Below are 23,966 nucleotides of genomic sequence, written 5' to 3'. Positions count from 1 at the left end.
CGGAACAGGACCCGCAGATATACACGTTTACAAGTCCGGCTTCAGGGCGCTGCCATCTTGTTCGCTAGGGTGCGCTTGGACGCGTCCTAATCCGATTTGGACGCGTCCTAATCCCACTGGGCTAGATGGCGGCGCCCTGAGACCGGACTTGCGAAATCGGTTGCGGTGTCGGCCAGTGATTTTCCTACACGCCCCCTAGGGGGGTGTACACCCTTCAATGTTTTTTCTTACGGCATTCCCTTAATTCCCAATGAGTCCTCTATTTTCAATGCCCCCTCCCCCGTTACCCCCCACCCCCTAATATGTAAACCAACCCCCCTAATTTCAATTCCTGGGGAAACCCCTGGTCGCGGCTTTTTTTTTTTTTTCACGTTGTCGGCACAAAACATAGCAAACAGAAAGCAATCGCTAGTACCGTTGCGTAGGCGTCGAAATTGGCATTCCGAACGCCGGTTTTCTCGCAGTTTGCTGGCGCGTTTTTGAGACTGTTGTTGTCTGTCGAAGCTAATCGAGTGTTGGAATGTAAAGGACGCGCATCATTATCATTGCATTCCCTTCTGCGGTACTTTTTCGGTCTCCATACTCACGTGAGTTCGTCAAAGGAAGTGTTCGTCCGGCGTCTCGTCACTAGCGTAGCTACCGATGCATGTTCCAGCTGAATCCCTGTTGACGTGTGAACCGTCACCTCGGAATAAAAGAGACGAACTCGAAAACTTGAGCCTACGTACATCGCGATGCGACGGTAATCCATACCGTGCTCATTTGAGCTGTACGTCAAGGAAAGCAGCAAATAGAATCGACGAGTGTGAGACTCTATGGCCACAGCGTCCGCCGCCACCGCACGAGGCTAATGGCCCTAATTTTTATTCACACGTTTCCTTCAAGTCTCTTTGATATTCGTCTGAACTGTATATACTCTGCACTACACAGTTAGCCCGACCACGTCATCGGTGCTTTCTTCCATTTCACCGACATCTACAAACCGAATTATAATTTCCCGCTAAAATAATGGCCTTGCACAAAAAGGTGCAAAACAAAAAAAAAAAAAAAAAAAGAGAAAAAAAATCGGCAATACTTTTTTTCTATCCTTTCTGTAGATAGATAGCATTTCGTTCACTTACGTCTTGAATAAGTTCTACCAAATCAACTTCAATTAATAAAACAAACGTCTATTTTAATTATTCATTTTTAGGGAAATATCGAAAGCCACAACATCGGTCAATTCACAATAATGTTAAGTGCGTGCTTTGTTTATAGGCTTGTCTAAAATGCGTGGCAACGTCAAAGCAGCTGAGCGGCGTTTTCGACTTCCTACCACCTGCCCTTTCGCTGGGTCAGCCGCGAGATGGTTGCACAAGGGGCAACAATAGAGCATCCCACCGTTCCTGTGAGACGCAAGTCTTCACAAAATTAACATCGGACGTATAACCTTTTTGAATGGCTTAGTTGCTTGATAGCGTGCATGTTTACGAGGTTTTTCTTCCTTTGTGTCGCCGGTCGCTAAATAAATAGCGCCTGGCTGAAGTGAGAAATTTAATGTATAGAAAACACTTAAGGAGGAGGCCTTCGCCTTCGTGTTGTATTTCTGTCCATCTCAAAGTCTAGAAAGGTGAAGCACCGGACGGTAGAATGAGATCAACGACGTTTTATTTAATGGCCGTTTCTCTGCTTGTCACGTGAGTGCTTCCACATAATTATTAATATCATAACGCTTTATTTCAATAAATTCAGTCAATCGTTAGCGTAAAAATTAAAAAAAAACTATTATAATGAGTGTGATCGCACACAATCCACTTTGATTTGTGCACTTCAGCTGTCTTCCTTTTAATGCACCTTAAGGAAGCATGCCGTAAAACAAGTATATGCCGAGGCTCCATTAAAGTATGCTACGTTAAAAAAATTTTATTGCAATGTGCCGTTGAAAGTATAGCCATTGATGCTTCATTGTTCTATGGCTTAAGAAAAGAAAATATGTACGAAAGTTATTGTTTCAGTATTTTTGTCCAAAAACGTGCATTACCCCTCATACAATGCCCGAAGGGGCGCTTTGAGGTACATTAAATAATAATAAAAAAATTAAGTACGCTAAAAAAAAAAAACGGTTTAAGAAATGCTGAAATATGTCAAGGAGGAGCTAATAATTATACCTAGTATCGATTCGCAAACTTCACGGCCTATGGGGGCGCACTGGCGCCTTTCAAATTGGTTGTCATCTTGACGATCGTCGTACAACACCAGTATGAGGCTGGGTCTGCTACGCGTAATCCTGGTGTTCTTATGTACGATCGGTATTAGAGCTTTACTTTATCTTCTCGCGTCAGGCAGGTATAGGCAAGCACCTTTATTAGCACGCCTATCATCCAGCAGTAGAGAGCGCCATTCTCACGCCGTGGTACCACCATCGCTGAAAGTTGCGAATACCCATATATTTGTCTCCATCACCAAACGAAATAAAATCTGAAAAAATCCCGCATCCGCAATTTTAGACTATTAAAGAAGCAAGCTAGAAAAGAACGTTCTTATTTTGTTGTCGTTTTTTAACGTAGGCCACAAAAAACACATTGCATTTCGGGATGTCCCTCTAAACCGAGGTTTCCGGAGAAGAAGGGCAGGCTTGGCATAGCAACATGCAAATTGACGTTTATACTTAGCGAACTTTGTACGGTATTGTTCGTTTTTTTTTGTATTTTTAGGCTAAACTGAGACTGATTCATAATTTTCTTTTCCGCAGTGCCAACTTAGTCGGGACATGCATACGTGGAAATGATGGCTACAAAAAAGCGGCTGACCAATACTGTGACAGAGGAGTAAGAGTCTCGATATTTTCGATTGTTTTCGGCAAATCCTCACGGCATTTGAAACGATTAGTCGTGTCTCCTGAATATAAACCCGGTTAATATCGGTATATATACCGCTATTTACACGAATAGATTGAATCCGTCCCCACCCACTTTTACCTGGTTAACATTCAACCACTCAATCCAGACTATGCGCAGGTAATCTGAAGAAAACTAGGTAAAACAATGCTTTCTTTCTCGTTTCCGGCTTGATATGCTTTCTGAAAACTCTCCATAAAGGCAAAAAAAAAAAAAAAAACTTTAGTGAAATGTTTGAGGGAAAGAATGCATCCAGAGGTTCACTCCTGGTCCTTGTTGAATGCCTTTCCAGAGACAGATAGGACCTTGGCATTGAACAGTCACTCTGTTTTTCAAGATTTTCCATTCAAATAAGTCACTTGCACATCACCTCCTATGTATCCTGCGGATCGCAGAAATCGGCCCGATCATCACAATCCCGCACGTTAACAACAAACATCTCGCAGGACATATGGTCACAGCAGATTTCTGGGCCGAGGTCATTTCGTGATAGAAGCAGGCGGCACAGGGAAGTTGCAAAGTCGACTGTGCTCCAGTTGAAATTGAAAGTGTAACTTTTGACTTTGAAGTGCTTTTTATACGAACCATAGATGCTCCGAGGGTGGCACAAGCTGTCAAAGGTACCCTATAAAAATATTGGGACGTTTATGAATCCCTTGCATTCGGTAAGAGTTTATTCGGAAAGGCTAAAATCAAATGAATACTTAAATAGGCAATGAGTTGCGCGTCGGAAGCTTTCGGAACTTTTAATTTGTACATTGTTATTATTGCCACAAGTAAAAAAAAAACGGCACCTTCGCCAGAAATACTGCAATCCTCATGCCTAATCGCAAAGTAAAAATGAGCAGTCCTGCGATAATCCAGAGTAGTCAGAGCCAAAGCTGCAACACGTGACGGGGAAGCCGTTGGGCATCGGCGTCGCGTTCACGCACCCTGGGATGCGTGAACAAAAGCGTTCGGAACAAAATGGGCATCTCTTTTGTTCCGAACGTTTTAGTTTTAATTAACTTCGTTCCGAACGCTTTTGTTTTTTTTCGTTTCGGAGCGCGTGACGTTGCGTCTCCCGGCACGAGCTCTTGTCCTTGACAGTGCTGCGACGCCATCTTGTGCTAGGCTAGCCTTTCTTATCGTGGGAGGAGAAGAAAACAACTTTATTAAAGAAAAAAAAAAGAGACTTGTTCTATACTTCGTTTCAGCTTCGGTCCGAGCGCGGCCGATCTTATGTGCCGAAGGGCCAATCAAAGAGCGCGAAAAGCGCAGCCTCATGGCGTGCTTTCTGCTCTTGATAGGACTAGCCGGCGGAGAAGCGCGCACCGAGAGACGGCGAATACCGGCTGGTCCTATCAACTGCAGAGAGCACGCCAAGATGTTGTGCCTCTTTCGCTGTTTGATTGGCCCTTCGGCTCATAACATCGGCCACGCTCGGACCGAAGCTGAAAAGAAGTATAGGTGGGGCCCCTAGTCTAGAGCTCCAGTGCTTTCCACCGCCATTTTCGCCCGCTCAATCAGCGCTCGCTGGCTTTGCACAGACGAGCTGAGCAGCGCAGCTTCCCAGGTCTCGCTGGTAGTGTTGGGTTTGGGAGGGATAGAGAGATTAGACAGGCATGACCACGTTACATGGTGAAATGTCGAATACTCCCCACAATGCGGGCACTTATCAGAGTATCTATCGTGATAGAATTTGTGTAGGTTAGCTAACTGTCTATGTATTTGTTTGTATTTGACGCCAAGCCGCAGCCTCCTCACGAGAAAAGTTTTGCTCCGGAGGGGGAAAGATATATCATTTCCCTCTGATGGGCAAAGATCTTTGAGAACTGAATTGTTAGCAGTTCTGGATGGTCCATTTGTAGTGAAGGTGCGCGGATTGGGGGGGGGGGGGGGGGGGGGGGGATACTTGCTCGGGCAATTGTTCGTCAATTCCTTTCGACGGACTCGTGTCCCGGTGTCCACACCAACTTGACGTTGGAAATACCATATCCACTTTTAAGTAGGAGTTGGTTTGCTTGCGGCGATATCCTGCCTGCTTTGTAGCGTCTGATAGCTGCTTGAGAGTCAGTAAGGATTACAAGACGGGTGTGCTTCGTTGGGCTCGTGATAGTAAATGTCATTGCCATCTCCTCATCCACTACTGGAAGGGTGGTTTGAACTGATGTTCTGACGATCGTGTTCATTTTGTGGTCGATGACACTTCCAACCGCTGCAGTCCGGTCCGTATACGTTGCCGCGCCGGAGTACCTGACGTTCTTCTGGTCATCGTAGGTCTATTGAAGAGCCTCGCCTCGTCCCTTCCGGCGCCAACGTGCAAGGACGGATTTCTGTTGCGCGGGACTGGTGCTGTCTGGATCTTGTCTCGGAGTGCCTGTGACATTTGAGCGGTCTCTTGATAGGTGCTTGGAATAAGTATTACTAGGGAGCTGCGCACTCGACGTCCTGTTTGAAGAACTTTGGACACTGATCACAAATACGCCGACGTTGGCGCTGGCCGCCAAAACTATCCTATTAAAACGTTGGGACGCTTGTAGATCGCATGAATTAGATAATAATTTATTCTCGAGAACATTTAGCTCACGAATACTTAAAGGGACAACGATTTTTGCGCTGAAATTGTTGACAACTTGTCATTTTTATATTATTTGTAATGGAACTAGTGAAAGAAAACGCGCCACCTTCCGCCAAACTACTGAAATCCCCATGCCTAATCGCAGAGTAACAATGAGCCTTCCTGAGTTAATCCTTAGTGCAGTCAGAAGGATTGCTGACACACGACACGGCGAAGTCGTTGGGCAGATAGTTCTCACGATATAGTAGTAGTTCTCACGTTGTAGTAGTTCTAGTTCTCATCTTGTAGGAGTGGCGTTCACGCACGCTGGAATGCGTGAACAAAAATGTTCAGAAAAAAAAACTATCTTTTGTTTTAAATGTTTTGGTATTGTTTCGTATTGTTTTGAGCGATTTTGTTCGTATTTTGTTCCGGAACGCGTGAGAAAGCGTCTCCCGGCTCGAGCCCTTACTGTTGACAGTGCTGCCACGGCATCTTGTGGTAGGCTAGCTGTTCTTCCAGAGAGCGCTTGCAGTGGGGATCGGGAACTACAAAGACTCTGAGTAAACATGTTTTCAAGCACGCCGTCTCGACTAGCGTCCCTTGAGTCCAAGCACGCGCGTCATGCGCGTAAAGGTGAATTGGAAAGTTCGCAATGCCCGTGCTTCCTTACACGAGCTGGAACATTTCCCTGGTCAGACTGAATGAGAGAAGCCCTGCCAGTGTCGGACTTTGAGTGGATGACGAAAGACGAGATTGCCTGCCTGAATATTCGTGACGTTGCAGATGACGCTCCGACGGGCTATATTCTGGAGGTAGACCTCAGATATCCTCATCACTTGCACGAGACTCATTCTGACTTTTCCTTGGCCCCGGTGAAGCAAGGTGTTCCCTACGATTGGTTATTCGACTATCAAAAAAGTCTGATTGACAAGTTTGAAATGCCCAAAGAGGAATCCAATAAGAAGTTGTTACTCACACTTCACGACAAAACGAAATACATAATGACAAATACACAGCGCAAAAGGACAAAAAGTGAAGAGACACACCGGATAGAACAGAGCGCTGTTCTGTCCGGTGTGTCTCTTCGCTTTTTGTCCTTTTGCGCTGTGTATTTGTCATTATGTGTAACCAAAACCAACTAGCCCAACTTTCTACTTTAAAACGAAATACGTTTTCCACTACCGGATTTTGAAAGTATACATCCAGTTAGAACTAGAGGTCACCAAAATTCACCGAGTCCTCAAATTCTCGCAGCGAGCGCTCTTGAAGGAGTTTATTGATTTTAACCACCAGCTGAGACAGCAAGCAACTAACTCCTTCCAGAAGAATCTTTTCAAACTGTTCATGAACATCATATATGGCCAAACGATCGAGAATGCACGTAAACATGGACACATTAAACTCTGCGTTAAAGAGGACGACATACTGAAAATGCTTCAGTAGCCGAACCTGACGCAGTTTTGAGCACTTAGCTTGCAGGTCGTAATTTTCCAGTTCGCTCCGAAAGTGATCAAACTCAAGCAACCACTCTACGCAGGGTTCTCGATTCTTGAGATATCAAAAATAGTAATGTACGACTTCTTTTATAATCAACTTCGTCGTGCGATCCCCTCAGTGAGGGCTTTTTACTGCGACACGGATTCCTTCTTCCTACACCTTCACGGAACAGACGTAGACGACAAACTGCTCCAACTCCGAGACGCATGCTTGGATACATCTAGATATCCAGAGAGTCACAAGATCTTTTCAACCGAAAACAAAATGAGGCTCGGTGTGTTAAAAAAATGAATATCCCACTACTCACTTAGTGGCTTTTTGTTGCTTAAAACCAAAGCTATACAGCTTCCAAACAAGCAGCAACACATGTTGCGTAAGAGCCAAGGGAGTAAAGAAATCTGAGTCTCGCAAGTTCACCTACGAGCGGTACAAGCACGCTCTAGAGACGAAAACTTTGCACAGAGTGACGCAGCATTTGATTGCTCGAAAACGTAATGAGAACAAAAGCATCGCGGTCGAAAAGATTGCTCTGAATCCGTTCGACAACAAGCGATACATTTGCAGCGACGGGATTACGACGTTCCCTTTTGGTCACAAGAGCATTTTCGAAAGCGAGCGATCTGCCTCCTCCCCCCATCACACGCCTTGTAAATATTTTGGACTGTAGCGCAATTGTTCGCGTTTCCCACCGGTGTGCCTTAAAACTTCTTGTGTCCATTTTTGTATAATCTGCTAGTGTACGGAAGCCGGATCCTATCTCCCTTCTCATCTCACACCCTGACCTTGTAAATATTTTTTGGATTGCAACGCGCGCGTTGCTCTGCTATTCCACAATTTTTTTTTTTTTGTTTCGGATATGTTTTGATACTGCTTGTGTTGTACATTTTTGTGTAAAGTGTTTCCAGTGCTTTTTTTCTCGCGTAGAGTGAATTTCAATACCGTCTTTGTATTTATAAGTGTGTGTGTTTTTAGAGCGAATAATCATAATAAAAAAATGGAACATCATATCTGTCTCGTTTTTTTTTTTTTTTTTTTAGCGCGTATGGATGCGATCACGCTTCGGTCCATTTCCCACAATGGTCCGTTCAGCAGCTGCAGATGACGATAAAATTAGCGAGAGATGACGTGAGCGCGATAGATTTGACTCCATCTACCAAGCTGGCGCTAAAATTAGCGAAAAAATATCGCGTGATAATGGTAAAAGTTCACACCAGCAAAAGGATTCAGGTGTGCGTCATCTACAAACAGATTCGGCAACTCACACGCAATGCGCGCACGCGAAAATACGGATGGGCACACCTTAGGAAGACGCGCAATTCAACTTTTCAGCAACGGATGGCACAAGGTCAGACCCACACCGCAAGATGTCGCTCATGCCCTAACAACAAAGACGCTTAGCAACAAAAGACACGCGACATCTATGAACCGAGGTGTCAACTGCGCAGCGATTCAAATATCAGGTGACGTTGGTCACATGACCCACCGGGAAAACACGCGACAATGCATTTCTCGTCACTAATCCCACGGCGGCGGACGACATATCTGTGGCGTCATTGTGACAGTGTATTTTTCCCTGGCAGATGACTCAACAATCCTGGACTCTTCCGTCATCACACTTCCCCGATAACATCCTCCGGCGTATGACTCAGCTATCCCGTTACATAATCCAAGCGTCGCGACATCTCCAACACGGGATCTGAATTGCGCGCTCAACGTACGAAATACTAGGACGAGTTACGATGTCGAAGAAGCAATGTGACGCCGTTCCGAACGGACGCGCTTTATGTTCTCCAAGGAAAATACACCGGCCACTGGCCGGGGAAATGCTGAGGCTTCGGCCAGTTCTTTGGAAACCATGACAACTGAACACCGGACCGTCTTACTTCGTCTACCCACAGGTAATTTGAGCCTAAACTCTGTTTTCCTGCATGGAGATCTTGCCGGGAGACCCTACCGCGCACCTGACTTCCGTGATGCCTTACGAGGAGTGGTTGAGGCTCAAGATATCATCGGAATCGGCCAATTCCAAATGAGCCACGTATGGATGGTAACTTGTACTAACGCTTTGGCGAAAGCTAAGCTCGTCAACAAGGCCGAGCTCTGTGTGAAGGGACACAGATGCATAGTCATCGACCCAGACACCAGAGACGTTAAACTCAAGTTGTCGTGGCTGCCGGTCCACATGGAGAACAAGCAAATCGAAGAGGCGCTAGCGCCCTACGGTACGGTTCGTTCAATCGTTCGCGAGAAGTGGAGTTGCCCAGGGATGGAGCAAATGGAGACTTTAAACAAGGAAGTAACGTTAACACTCCGTGAAGGGATGAACAGCACCCAAATCCCGCACCAACTCACGGTTTTCGGCTGCCGAAGCCTCGTGATCGTTCCTGGTCGCCCTCCAATGTGCCTCCGATGCAACCGAATCGGGCACATGCGTCCAGAGTGCAGAACTCCTCGGTGCGGCGAATGCCGCCGCTATGGACACTCTACAGACGAATGTGTATCGACATACGCCGACAAGCTCCTACAGGTGAGAACCCCTCTTGATGACGTTGTTCAAGATCACCTAATGGACATCAGTGAGATGGTTGACGGTACAGGAGAAGTCATCGATTCCATAGCACCAAGGACAGAACGGGAAACTGCTTCCCAAGAAGCACAAACGACCAATCCCGTCTCGCATAATGTCTCATCTGAGCCAATCAAAAGAAGACTCTACGATAACCACTACAGCAACCGTGCGAAACTGGTCGGAAGACGAGTACCCCATCTTCGAGGTAACAGAGGAGCCGTCCTGCAGCCAACAGCCACTGCCTCGCCGGGAGCGTTCCACCACATCCAATGGAGCATCCGTCAAGAGACCCGCTCCTAGGTCTGAGTCGTCCCAGCCCTCTGGAATGGGTGCCAAGAAGGAGAGCAAGAACGACGAGGGAGGAGAGGAAAAGCGCAAGCCAGCAGCGCTCTGAGAGGAGCCTTACAGCGTGGCTCCACAGCCGGACAACGAGATGAAAGACAATGATGTTTTACCTACATAACGACTAGTAGCCCATGGCACGCCCCCCACTCAGCTTCGCTACCCTCAACGTCAGAGGACTGTGTTCACGTGCGCGACAGTCCCAAGTATATAGGCTCCTCTTAAAAGAACAGATAGACTTTGTTGCCATTCAGGAAACAAAGATATCGTCTGATGAGGACACCGCTCGAGCACTGGACCCTTTCCTCTTGACATACGAGGTATGTGTCAGTCATGCTGATGGCTTGTCGGGAGGGTGCTTTTTGTTTCTGAAAAAAAACCTGGGTTATTCTTCACTGTCACATGTCGTTGGCGACAAAGGAAGGTTTATATGCTGTGATTTTCTGTTACGGGGCATTTTTTTTTCGTTTACTGTGTATTTACGCTTATAACGGCGAGCGAGAGAGACGTTTTTTCTTTGAAAATCTTGCCCCATTTCTTGATACAGACAAGCAGATTGTCTTGTTCGGAGACTTTAACTGTGTGTGTAACGTTAGCGACAGATCAGTGCCTTCTACAAGGCGTGATAGCAGTGCCGAAATTTTGAACAGTCTCACATCTGATTACTACATTTTTGACGTTGGGGCTTCGCAAAACGTTTCTAATCGATTTACCCATCTTCATGCAACATGCAATGCGAGACTGGATCGCATTTATGTATCAAGTCCCCACCCCTTTTGGCACAATTGAGTGCCTACGACGTAAAGCCAGTTTCCTTTTCGGATCACTGCCTTGTAAGGGCGTGCATCGGTAGAGACGTACAACGTAAATCATCACCAAATTGGGCTTTATGGAAATTTAATACGAGACTATTAGAAGACAAAGAGTTTAGCAAGCGAGTTCGAGAACATTTTAATAAGGCGAGTACGAACCACCTATTCGGCATTTTTGCCCAGTGGGACTCATTTAAACAAGAAATTAAGAATGAAGCAATTGAATGCTCGTGCAAAACATCATTCCATGCAAAGAAAGACAAAAATCTTCTTTTACGCAACCTACAGACCCTCCACGAGCTAGAGTGTGAGACGCCTGGTCTGTTTCATGAAGAAATACTACGAGTGAAATGTCAGATACAAAGTCACGAACAAAAACGGTTCCAATGAAGCACAAGTACGGTCTCGTTGTAGACGATTTCCATCCTCAAAGACACCCACTCGACGAGCACTTGACGATGAGACTCGAAATAGACAGTCAAAAAGAATACAACTTCTGAATTGTAACGGGGCATTATCTGACGAACTTGACATCATGAATGCTTTTGAAACACACTACCAGAGCCTCTTCCGGCAAACGCAATCGATAAATAGAGAAAAAGCTAAATATCTAGTCTCTTTGATGCCCCAGGTTAGCCAGCTTAAGAGCGATCTCCTTGGTAGACCAATCACAATGGAAGAAGTACAATGCGCGATAGATGAATTACCAAATTCAAAAACACCAGGGCCCGATGGACTCCCAGCAGAGTTTCATAAAGAATACAAGGACCTCCTAAGCCCGTTTTTACTTAAAGTATTTCTGGAAGCGTGTGAGCAGGAAACACTGCCACCTTCTTTTTATAAGAGCCATACAGTTTTAATCCCAAAAAGTAAAGAGGCAGATAAACTCCTAAATGTTGAAGGGTACCGCCCTATTACACTCTGCAATGTGGACTACAAAATCTTTGCAAAAATTCTGACAAAACGACTTCAATACATCACATTCAGCTTTGTTGGCAATCACCAGACTTGTGGAATTAAGGGCAGAACGATACAGACAAACATACACGTAGCTCGTACAATAATAGAGAGCTGTTGTGCTCATGCAGATCAAGTGGCTATGGTTCAAGTGGATTTAGCAAAAGCTTTTGATCGCGTCTCCCATATTTTTCTATTCGACATACTCCGCCACGTAAACTTAGGACCAACACTTTTTAAAGGAATAAAGATATGCTACCGCAATTGTACCACTAGGCTTATAGTTAATGGCTCTTTGTCAGGTCCAATTCGCCTAGAGTCATCTGTCAAACAGGGATGCCCCTTGTCCCCCCTTTTGTTTGCACTATACTTAGAGCCCCTATGTCTAAGCGTACTAAATAGCCCTACTGTAGAAGGATACCGTTTCTAAGCCACAGAGGTAAAAGTGTTGGCATATGTGGATGACATTGCGTTCTTCTGTAAGGACAAACGAAGCGTAGACAATGTGTTCGCTTTAGCTCAAAACTTCTGTTCCACGACTGGGGCGCTCATCAACAAGGCAAAGTGTACAGGCTTCTGGTGCGGGCAATGGGCCACAACACCTTCAAAGTACGCTGGCATTTCATGGAGCTGCATTGCCCCTCAGTACTTAGGAGCTACCCTTAATTGCGTTAGGAATAATGGACATTATTGGACAGAAAGGGTTGAAAAGATGAAAACTCAGCGGCAATAATGAAAGTAAATCAGTGGTCTATTTATGGACGGGCGAAAGCCTGTAATATCTTCTTAGCAGCAAAACTTTGGTACGCACTTCAGGTGATTTGCTGTACTAGAGGCCACATTCAGAAGTTTCACAGAGTGTTTGCAACTTTTGTATGGGGTTCCACTTGGGAACCCATGAGACGAGATAACCTGTTTCGTTCCGTTGAGCAAGGCGGTCTCGGGCTTTTACGCGTCTTTTTAAAACAAATTATATCACGCTTCTTGTTCTTCAGAACTGTGTCTCATGACTTCCTTCGAACTTACATGCAGGCAGAGCTTTCAAGTGCGTTGCCGTATTTGGTAGTTACAACAGTGCCTGCGAGCACATCTCGTCCATTGGGATACCTCGGAGTGGTTGTGAGCTCAATAGAGCTCCTTAAAGCACGTTTTTCCTTGGAATACTTATTTAAAGTGTCGCGGAAAGCTTTATATGTTGATCTCATCGATGCATTATTTCCTATACCCCTTTACCTAAGTATGTTCAGTAATGGCCCGGGACAAGACGTCCTGAAACGTGTGTGTAAGCTACATGTCTCACCGACAGCGAAGTCATTCTTTGATAAGCTCCACACTTCAACGTTGCCGGTAAAGCCTTGGCTTCGCGAAAAAGGTATATTTGTTCCTTGGTCAGTGAACTGCCGTTTGTGCAACCAGCCTGAAACAATAGAACATTGCTTTATTTTTTGCACCGACGCCTATTTGTTTTGGGATGTCCTACAAAGGACATTGAAGAAAGATTTGAATATCTGTGCATATGCTATACGTTTTTTGCCTTTAAACCAAAGTTATACTTTTCCTTATGACCTGTTCACATTGATGGGTCTGCATAGCCTTTGGAAAACAAGGATGATGATAGAAATGCTGGTCCTTACGGTCTACAAAGTCCAATTTCATAGAAAATGTGTCACATGTACGTAATGTGTACGACCACCTCAAGAAACGTCCAGAATGGTATAACCTTCTTGACAAATGTGTTCATCTTCCCGACTTTTAGCGATGTGACCCCATTCGAAATATGTTACCACAGCCCTCTTTCTTCGTAATTTCATGTGACCATTATCAGTCAGTTTGAATGTAAATAAGGGATAGCTCTGTTAGAATGTGTCTTGATTGTTTTTATTGTCCTTTTTCCATGTAATAAATACAAAAAAATGTGCTCGTAGCTAAGTCGGTAGAGTGTCGGGCTCCTGTGCATAAGGTGCTGAGGTCGATTCCCAGCCGCCGCAGAACTCTTTTTAGCGAATAAAATGCATTTACCGCGTAGCGATTCAAATGTCACATGTCCTTCGTCGTCATGTGACCTACCCGCGATATGACGTCATCATCATGTGACGTCACCCTCTGGCGAATGACTCAACTGAATTCGCGCCCTCTGGGAACACTCATAAGAATTGCAGGTCCCGAAATTGGAGGCCGAGGTAATGGGCCATGGGAAAGGGGCTATGGGAAATGTTACGTCACGGTCATGTGGGAAGATGATACAGGATGGAACCGAAACGCATGGCGAGTACGTGTGCGACCTCTGGCGTCATCATCATGTGACGAACCCTCTGCCGAAGGATTGACAGGTCCCGAAATTTGGGTTCCAGGACCGGGCCTTGGTAGGTACCACCCGACCACTGACGTCAACATCATGTCACTCTACCGAATGATTGACGGGTTATGAAAATTGGGGTCCGAGGACCGGTCCGTGGGAGGGGCCATGGGCGTGGGAACGTGACGTCATGGTCACGTGGGAGGATGATACACGATGGAACCAAGGCGCGTGCCGCGTACGTGGTCTGAATTTGTTTACATCCGTGTACGTGACCAGAATTTGTTTACTTCCCGTTTTATCGTGTATCATAATAAACTACTTCGCGTCTTAGCGACATTTCCTCCGCCCACCGACAAGAAGGCCGTGCAAGATTCATGAGACTTTGCGCGTACTACCGGCGGTTCGTTCGGGATTGCGCCAAGCTTTTTGCGCCGCTCAAGTATCTCGTGAAAGACGCCGTGAACGTCGAGTGGGCAGAAGAACACCAACAATATTGGACGAACTAAAGCGACGAGTCCAATCGACACTGATTTTTGGCTCTTAGCCCCTTCGACCAATCAGTCGAAACAGTAATTCACACGGACTCCAGCAATACAGGAATCAACGCGGTACTGGTACAACGAAAAGAAGGTACAGAGCGCGTGATCGCCTGCGCAAGTCGGACGCTGTCGAACACAGAACAAAATTACTCGATGACCGAAAAGAAATGTCTTGCTATCGCCTGGGCCATCACGAAATTCCGCCTGTACTTATACCGGAGCATTTTTGCAGTGGTCACTGACCACTACTCGCTTTGCTGGTTAGCAAGTCTGAAGGACCCATCGCGACGCCTCGCTTGATGAAGACTACGGCTGTGAGAGTACGACGTGACCGTGATCTAGAAGTCAGGCCGAAAACACAGCGAAGCCGACCGCTTGTCCAGAGCCCTCGTCGAGTCAGCTACCGGCTGAGCAAAGAGAGAGAGAGAGGTGACGCGAGTGAAGTAGGGGAGGTTGTTCTTGCGGACCGGCTGAGCCAAAGATGGCGAGGACGACGACCATCACTTTCTGGGTGTAGTGAGGGTTAATGGAGGGACGAGAGGGTACGATATCTCTAGACTTCTCATGTGCCCTTGTAACGTTCACCGCTCGGCAGGGTATTTCTTACAAAGACTACTTTGAGGACAGCGACTCGACGTGGCTTCAGGTGATCCCTACAAGTCTTCGAGAAGAGATATTTCAAGCCTGCCTCGACAACCCGACATCCGGCCACCTGGGCTGCAGCAGACCACTTGCACAGATTCCAGAAAAACACTACTTGCCCAAGCTCCTGAAGACTGTCCACATCTGCGCCCGATCGGACCGTGAATGCGAACGACGCAAGAAACCACCGACGAAGCCGGCAGGTCTTCTGTAGGCGATCACTCCCCCAACTGCGCTGTTCCAGCAGATCGCAATGGACATGCTTGGACCGTTCCCACCATCGACACAAGGAGACCGGTTGATCATCGACGCGACCAATTACTTCGCAAGGTACGCCTAAACAAAGCACTCCCGTCGGGAACCGCGGAGGAAATAGCCAAGCTCTTCGTCGAGGCCATCGACCTCAGCCACGGTGCTCGAACAACTTATTACACACCGAGGGTCGTCGTTTTTGGCGCAGTTAACTCAGGAGATCCTCCGGCTCAGCCACACCAGCCGTCGTCGAACGACGGCGTAACATCCGCAGACGAGCGGGCTAACACAACGGCTAAACAAGACCATCGCCGACATGATCGCCATGTACATCGAAGTGGAGCACAAGGCGTGGGACGAGGTCTTACACTGCGTCACGTTTGCCTACAACACGAAAGTTCAATAAAACACTGAAGTTCCATTTTTCCAGTTGGTAAATGGTCGGAAAGTAAAGACCATGGTGGACGCGATATGCTACCCCACGAGCCCGCTGACGATTGGAGCCTTCGGCGCCAAGGTGGTTGCTCAACGGGCCGAAGATTTCCGCCAGGTCGCCCGACTCCGGATTCAAAATTAGCAGCGCGTTGAAGCTGGCCGCTGCAACCTTCATCGTCGGGACATTCACTCCCAGCCCGTGGACAGAGTGTAGGTGTGGACACCCATTTGCTGCCGCGGCCTCAAAGAAAAAACTGTTGAAACAGTACTTTGGACCATACAAGGTACTTCGTCGCCTCTGGAAACTCAACTACGAAATGGTGCCCAACTGAATGCAGACATCATCACGATACCCACTACGATCCGAGGTCGTTAAAGTCGTTAGACTTTAACGACCTCGGATCCTCAGCGCTACGCTCGGTAGCGCTGAGGATTTTTTTTTTTTTGAGCGGATGTTTTTAGTTTACCATTATTTTGTTTTGTTTTAAATATGGGGCGACGGTCTTTTAAAGCTGAGAGTAATGGCGCGCGTATGATTGAGAAGATACGCTTCTCCGTTCATCTAAAAGATTCGCGTAGGCTCTTGCCCCAATCGTAAACAATAGGGGGGCCAGAATAACCTTGCCTAGACAGTTTTGCCCCAGCTCTTTCCCGAATATTCTAGGCGGAATATTCGAGACGGCCAGGATAGTAGATAAATAGGCGTGCTCCGTATTTCCGATTCAATCACTGGCTCTCTCGTAATCGCCAGCTGTTATGCCGACGGACCTTCGCCTGCCACTGCCGCTATCGACGCTCGCTACAGCTTTTTGACGTTTGGCCCAGGTTGGCCCCCCGACAATTGTCAGTGGTCATCTGCACCGCGAGGGGGCCAAGGGCCACTGGCCACGCGAGCGGCGCTCCGCAGCTGAAAAAGGGCCCTCGCAGCGTATGCGCGAGGCTTTTGAAATCACGGCGTGGGCAACAACGGTCATTAATCGTTTGCGTGCTGTTGAACCGCTGTGTTGTGTCATCCCCCAAGACGGGGAGCAGCAAGGGAAATCCCACTATTTTTAGTTTTTCTGTATTCGCCTACCTTATCATTTGCCATTCGTGACAATATCAATATATGCTTTACCCACAATAAATGCAATTTTACGTGAATCTATCAGACTAGCTAGAATGTATGGACTGTGTTAATTTTATAGCTTGTTAATTAGGAATGCTGTAATTGGCATACACACCAATAATACACATTATTTCAAACGCACAGTACGTCAGCCTAATCAATCCTTGGCTCAGACGCACTTTCTTTCACATCACGATGCCACCTCATCAGATATCCTAACTCACCTTTTAGCTAACAACTGTTTTATTGAAGTTTACCCGTAATGTATTCTGTACTTGCGTTCTCAAGGGAAAAATGTTTCAAATTGCATCAAATAATTCGGAGGCCTCCCATTGCACCAGGCCCATTCCTGGGTACATGTTATCTTATGCAGAGTGGGTGCCAAGGTTGAGTTGAAAAAAACGGTTAAAGTGCAGGCGAGCTGGTGTAAGTTGTACATGAGGATTGAAAACCTGAGACTGGTTTGAAAAACGGAAACTCGTGAAGTAGAAACAAAAAGTGACAGACAACGTCTCGAACTCAGCTAAACAATTTATTGCCTCTATGCCTTATATGCACCTCCCCCGAACTTCGAACGTCACCACCACCACAACGGTTGATCACTGAACTACAAAGAATGCACCAAAATCACAATACAGCAAGCCGCAAACAATACATAAAAAATAGAGAAGCGTGATACAAACAGAAACACAAGGTCGTCTACACCACGTCCAGAAGGACTTCGACGCGGACAGTGCAACACCAGCACTTGGCAATACACAAAGACCGCTTCTAACTTACCGCCCTTTCCCCTGAACTGAACCATGACACACACAGTCGCCGACAATGCCCCCCCTTACTACCCCGAACCTTACAAGGCAATCAACTCTGCGAAGCAGCTCCCTCCCCTCTTAAGTTCCCCCCACACTAGGTTTTTATAGTCGAAGAAACGTCTTCGACTCACTTCCATTGTTGTGTGACGCTTAGCTAATGCAATTTCCCGACGTTTTTATACGAACGATTCCTCGCACAACACGTCTGCGAAGCAACCCCCCTTTCCCCTGACCTGAAGCACGATTCACACACAGTCGCCAACAATGCACCCTATTACGATCCCGAACCTAACAAGGCAAACTACTCTGCGAAGCCAGCCCCCTCTCCTCTGAAGTTCACCCCACACTAGGTCTTTACAGTCGAAGAAACGTTTTTGACTCAACTCCGATTTGCAGTGACGTTTGACTAATGCAATTTCCCGATCTTTTTATGCGAACAGTTTCTCGCACCACGTCTCATCTCCTGACGCTCTTTGTGTGCGATTTCTGTCTCTGACCAGTTCGCTGTACATGCATTGTACTCCTGGAAATGCCCCGCTAGTTCAGAGCTCGAAGGGTTAATCCGCACATTCCATTTATGTTCTGTCAACCTATCATTAATGCCCCTTCCAGTCTGACCACATATTTAAAGCCGCATTCCAAAGGAATTTCATACACTACTCCACTGACACATGAGAAAGATCTGTCTCGATGCATTTTTTTTTTTACATTCTTTTTGTCCTGCCTCAAAAGGAGTCAGTCTAGACAATTGAAATCATGTGAAAACAGTGTTGTGAACAGAGTGTTAACCCCGAATCTCTCCGCACATGCCTTCAAGTTATGGGATATTGCATTAGCCAATCATCACTGCAAATTGGAAGTGAGTCCAAAAAGCTTCTTCGACTGTAAAGACCCAGTGTGGGTTGAACGTAAAAGGGGAGGGGGCTGCTTCGCAGAGTAGTTTGCCTTGTTAGGTTCGGGATCGTAATAGGGTGCATTGTTGGCGACTGTGTGTGAATCGTGGTTCAGTTCAGGGGAAAGGGGGGTAACTTAGAGACGGTCCTTGTGTGTTTCCATGTGCTGCTGCTACATTGTCCGCGTCGGAGTCCTTCCGGATGCGGTGGTAACGACTTGTGTTTCTGTTTGTATCACGCGTTTTTTTAATGTATGGTTTGCGGTTCTCTATATTGTGATTCTGGTGTATTGTTTGTAGTTCAGTGATCAACCGTTGTAGTGGTGACGACGTTCGACGTTCGGGGGAGGTGTATATGAGGGGTGTAGCATGCTTGCCCCGCGTGCAGAATCACCATCGCAAAAGCCCCGCCATAAGTCCCACGTTTCAAAAACCCTGTGTTCAATGAGCCTTTTCCGCAAATGTTGGGCGCCATCTATCGGCAAGCAGGAGAAACGTTGTTGGTGGCCTGCCTTGCTTCCGCTTCTGCCCGCTCTAAGCTATGTTGGCTGTCTGAACGCGGGCGGTAAACGCGCTCAGCGCTTGTTTTTCCTTTACCCAACGCGATCAACGAGTACGCTTTATTTTTTCAATTGATGTGTTGACTACGGACGACCTTGTACGTTTGTAGATTTTTTCCGAATGTCTGACGGCACAGTTGAAGCTTTCTTCAACAAATGAGAAGGTACAAACGGTTAAATTAAACTAGGATTCATGTTATTTGCGGTACCGGCAGTAAATTCAGAAAGTATTCGAGAACAAACTACGGTTAAGGCAAACTCTTTTTTTTTCTTTTAAATTGCGAGCTATTTGTCTAACCTGCTCGAAAAGTTTAATTGATAAAGATGTATTCTCACAAATGTGAAGGCTCATCCTAAAATCGCCCAAAAACTCGGCGCCTCCACGTACCAAACCCAAATGTTCATCAAGGGTGTATTTAACTGGTAGATTTCACCTTGTGACATTTCAAGGGGCAGCTTCATTCCTGTGAAAGAAGGGGCAAACACGTTTGCCCGTGTCAACGGCGGACGCGTTCGAAAACCACTAATTCGATTGCGAGCGCAGTTGAATCTGGCAGTTTGATGGTCTCATTTTTTACTGGAAGGAAGTAACAATCTGAAATTTCACAACGTTAAATTCAATACTAAAATACATTTTTAATAAATATCTAAGATGTATAAGTGCAGCCGCCGATTTCTGAGCGAGCCTTGGAAGTGATGTTACCCTATTTTAGGCTGTAGCTGTGAGTGACTGTAGGTTCTGAAGAAAAAAACACGAAATCGGCCACACCTGTCTATTTTGAGTCTTGCGCCCGTAGAGTTTTTTACTTGATACGTACATGAAAGAACAGGTCAAGTCGATTGCTTCCTCTTTCGTATTTAACCACAATACCAGCAGATGCGTTTGCGGTAGTGAAACAACTGCTTACATTTGTCTTTCCGGGTATGCACATAGGAACAAACTGTGCAGCGTAGACACTTTACCTGAGTGCTTTATAAATATTTGGAAATTGTGGGCAATTCAAGTATTTACAGCAACCAAAAAGTAGACAGGCAGTTCGCGTAGCAACGCGAGACCGTCACTATAGCAAGCAAACACTTCCTCCAGTAAAACGCACCGTCTCAGAAACGTGAACTCCGATGCGCTCGCTCTGAGGGGCAGATAAGCGAGATGACATCATATCTAATCAATCTGCCGACTCGTATTTCCACATCAATAACAAATGAAGGAACAAAATCGTGAACCCTCCTCGGAGTGGCAACTGGAAACACGGAAGTGCTTTAAAGGCAGCCATGAGGAGCCGTCCAATTGCCCGAAATCACAGCTGCCGCTTCGTCGAGTGCAGGCTAGTAGAAAGAAACCTTAACCGCGACAACGCTTGCTCTCGTTGCTGCAGCCGTCAACGGAACAGCGTTGGGGCACGTCGGATAACGTCGAAACGCGCGATTATCGCTGCCTCCCGCAGTCCCGAGCCGGACGCGCCACGCCACCAAAAATGGCGCACTCCTGTCTGCTGCTGCTGCGCATGCGCCGTGGAAACTCCGGAAAAGGCCCATTACCCCGTCCCGTATTCCCCCGTGCCAAAAGCCCCATCCTCACTGCCCCCGTCTGGTCCTCTTCGCGCTTCAACCAGCATTGTTCTTTGTCTTTGCCTGATTCGCTGAAAGTCTGCAAAGGCTCTTTTAAGTGAAAGAAATTTGAACTGTAGAAAAACCTAGAATGACGTACTACAAGTGCTAATCGTATAAATCTGCATAACCAACCACGCACCCTGCTGTCATAGAGGTATACTCGGACGTAGAATTATAGGCTTCATCTACCTAGACAGAGCAAATATTTTTAGAACGACGTAAGAATGGAAGTGCTGTTTGGTGCTGTATATGTAATAAGTACAGCGCCATGACCTGCGGGTTAACAGTTCTGATAGAACCGTCGCCACAAGATGAAATATGTAGAGCGTGCGCCCGAAGAAGGGGAAGCTTTATTCATTTATTCCTTACTTGAGTCCCGAGTACGGCATGATTGTTACACAGGTTGCGTGCGCACTTACGGTCGCTTCGTTTAAAGCAGAATGGTCCGCCCTCGCGCTGAGGACCCGGCCACCTGACACGGGGTGTTCGCGTCATGGGCTTTTGGAACTGGGAAATTTTGAAAGCGGGGAAAAAAGGCCGGGGCGTTCGCCGCGGGGCATTTGATACGGGGTTTTTGACATCGAGTGCTTTCGTGCACCACCCGTAGAGGCAATAAAGTTTTTAGCTGAGTTTGAGACGTTGTCTCTCGCTTTCTCTTCCAACTTCACGAGTTTCTGTTTTTCAAGCCACAGTCTCAGGTTTTCAATCATCATGTACAAGGTTGAGTTAGCAGTAGTAGTAAATGAACAAATCTGTATAAATCAGTATAAGAACACAACTTTTTGTTTATGTTCAAATATTAAGGTGCTTACAAGATCACTTCGGTGCCAAAAAGTATTCTCCAAGTATTTTTTTTTTTTTAATTTTGAACGCACCTGTTCTAAAGCTCGTTTTTATATTTCTGGATTTATAGACGTGTCACAAAAATAGCAGCTAGAAAGATAAATTTAAATATAGTTGATTTGCCTTAAACTTGTTATTTAATACTAAGACTAATTACCATTATACTTTTATTTTTCAGTGCTCCACAAACGCCCAATGCAGTTGGCCTTGTCCATGGTGCAAGTACCATCAGTACCGGGGAAAAAATATATGCAGAAAATAATACCCTTTATCTTAATGTGTCTGAAAAGGTCTGATTCGTGGCCGGGCTCTACAAATCATCCTTCTATCAGTTTTACTCCAGAAGACTTTTAACATGCAATGTATAATATTAAAAAAAAAAACAGATAGGAATATTGAATCACGTATATTCCGCAGATTATCAGTGTCAGCCAAAATAAAGTCATTGTGTGGACTCCATTCTTATATGACTCATACGACAAAGGCAGTAAACTTGCCACCAAAGGTCCGGTTTGTGGCGTGTCAGGCCCTGTACAGTAAAATCATGTTTTAGTAATAACAGCATTGTGGTGTGCATTAATTCAAAAAGACAATGCCACACAAAAAAAATACTACGCATTCTTCCTGATGAACATAAAAAAACAATGCGAAAGATACCTCCTGTGCGTTATTGAAAACTTGATGTCAACTAGCACTAAAGCATTAGTCTTATAATCCTAATTAATTTCCACTTATATGAAGCAAATTTAAAAGTGTACATAATCATAAAAATGTAATAAAACAAGTTCAATGTTTCGAGTATAATTATTGTCCCACAGGCGGATTTGTATATTTTTTATTAATTTTCAGCCGCCATGATAAACTTTTTTAGTACTAAGTTACACAAATGTGTGCTTAGATTTAAACGAAGATGTATACACCGACGCTCGGCGCGCTCTTTGCAAACATGGCACGAGACTTGCGCACGCGCAGGAGGGGTATAGCAAGAGCGGCTGCTCTCGCCGCGTTTTCCCCCTTTGCAACTCGGACTGCGTGTTCGCTGACCAAAACTGCTGCGGCGTTTCTAGCATTTTTTTTTTCTTTCTGCGTCGTATTTTCTTATTTTCTCATGTCCGACTATTGGCGCTTGATGCCAGAACCTGAGCAGCAGCGATACAGCGGGATCCTGTCAGTTAACAGAGTTGCCTTTTAGGATCCCTACGCCATGAGCAAGGAACACTGGCGCTCCGACGCCAAGTCAGCGAAGTTTCTGCCGCCAATCTCGATGGGACACCTTGCTGTCTACCTGGTATTTTCGCCGAGCTAATTTACTGCCGACACGATGCAAGCGTAGAAGTCTCTCGAGGCCTAAAACTACATTGTGAAAATATTTCAGCACCTCTTACGGGCAAAAGGTTCCGGCTCAATATTCCCAACATGGTTTTCCGACATTTTACGAAATTATATGCCCTGTTTTTACAGACGGTACGTCTGTAAAAACAGGGCATATAATTTCGTAAAATGTCGGAACGTCCGTAGTTCACTTTACGGACAGTTGTACGTTTTCACATTTTACGGATAAACGTTGGGGGTTCAATATTGCCGACATGGTTTCTCGCTATCAAGAAACTGGCCCGTCCGTAAAACAAGGCACATCATTTCGTGGAATGACGGAACGTCTGTAGCCCACATTACAGACAGCTAGCTATCCATAGGAAATGCGAAAGCTGTCCGTACTAAATAACAAAGCTCTATACCTTTCTGCCTTATGCAAGGCCAAAGCTACGAGCCCTCGGTACCACCTGCACCTCCGGTACATCAGGCGACTCAACTGGCAAAGCTTTATATCTGCCAGGGCTACCACCGGATGTATCGGAGGTGCAGATTTGGTGCGGATGTCTCGCAGCTATGGCCTTCAAAACGACAAAAAGGTTTAGTGCTTTCTTATTTAGTGCGAACAGCTTCCATGTTCATGCAAGCCGAAGTCACATGAAGATTTTGGGGTACAGATTGGTATGGAGAGTTCATAGCTCTGTCATTTAATATATAAATTTGTATACTATTTTTATCCTCGGACAAACAAAAAAAAGGCACAGAACCTGTACTACTCATTGCCAGGATTTTGTTTGTTTGAGATCAGCTGTTCCTATAGATGAGAGCTCAACAAACGAACCACTTAAGAAGTTTCGCCACAATAGCTTTCCTGCAAGAGGGCATGCCTTGCTTTAACTTGCGCTGGCATGCCTTGCTTTAACTTCCGCTAACCGTCAATGCCCCTCCATGCTTGTGCTTCTAGTTGTCCTTCAATTGAAGACCTCTTCGGTATCTTCATTGTGAATGTAAGGGAAGCTTGAAATAAAGAGCAGAAGAGGATTTCAAATAAATACACAGTCACAACG

General features: G+C 45.9%; 1 pseudogene; it reads left to right on the top strand.

Annotated features, from left to right (window-relative positions):
• Positions 1-1,629: 1,629 nt before the first annotated feature.
• LOC120839990 lies at positions 1,630-22,141 on the top strand (annotated as a pseudogene).
• Positions 22,142-23,966: the final 1,825 nt, after the last annotated feature.

This window comes from Ixodes scapularis, unplaced genomic scaffold (assembly GCF_016920785.2).
Source record: "Ixodes scapularis isolate PalLabHiFi unplaced genomic scaffold, ASM1692078v2 PGA_scaffold4__175_contigs__length_147842914, whole genome shotgun sequence".
NCBI lineage: Eukaryota > Metazoa > Arthropoda > Arachnida > Ixodida > Ixodidae > Ixodes > Ixodes scapularis.
This window is presented reverse-complemented; position numbering and strand designations above follow the sequence as displayed.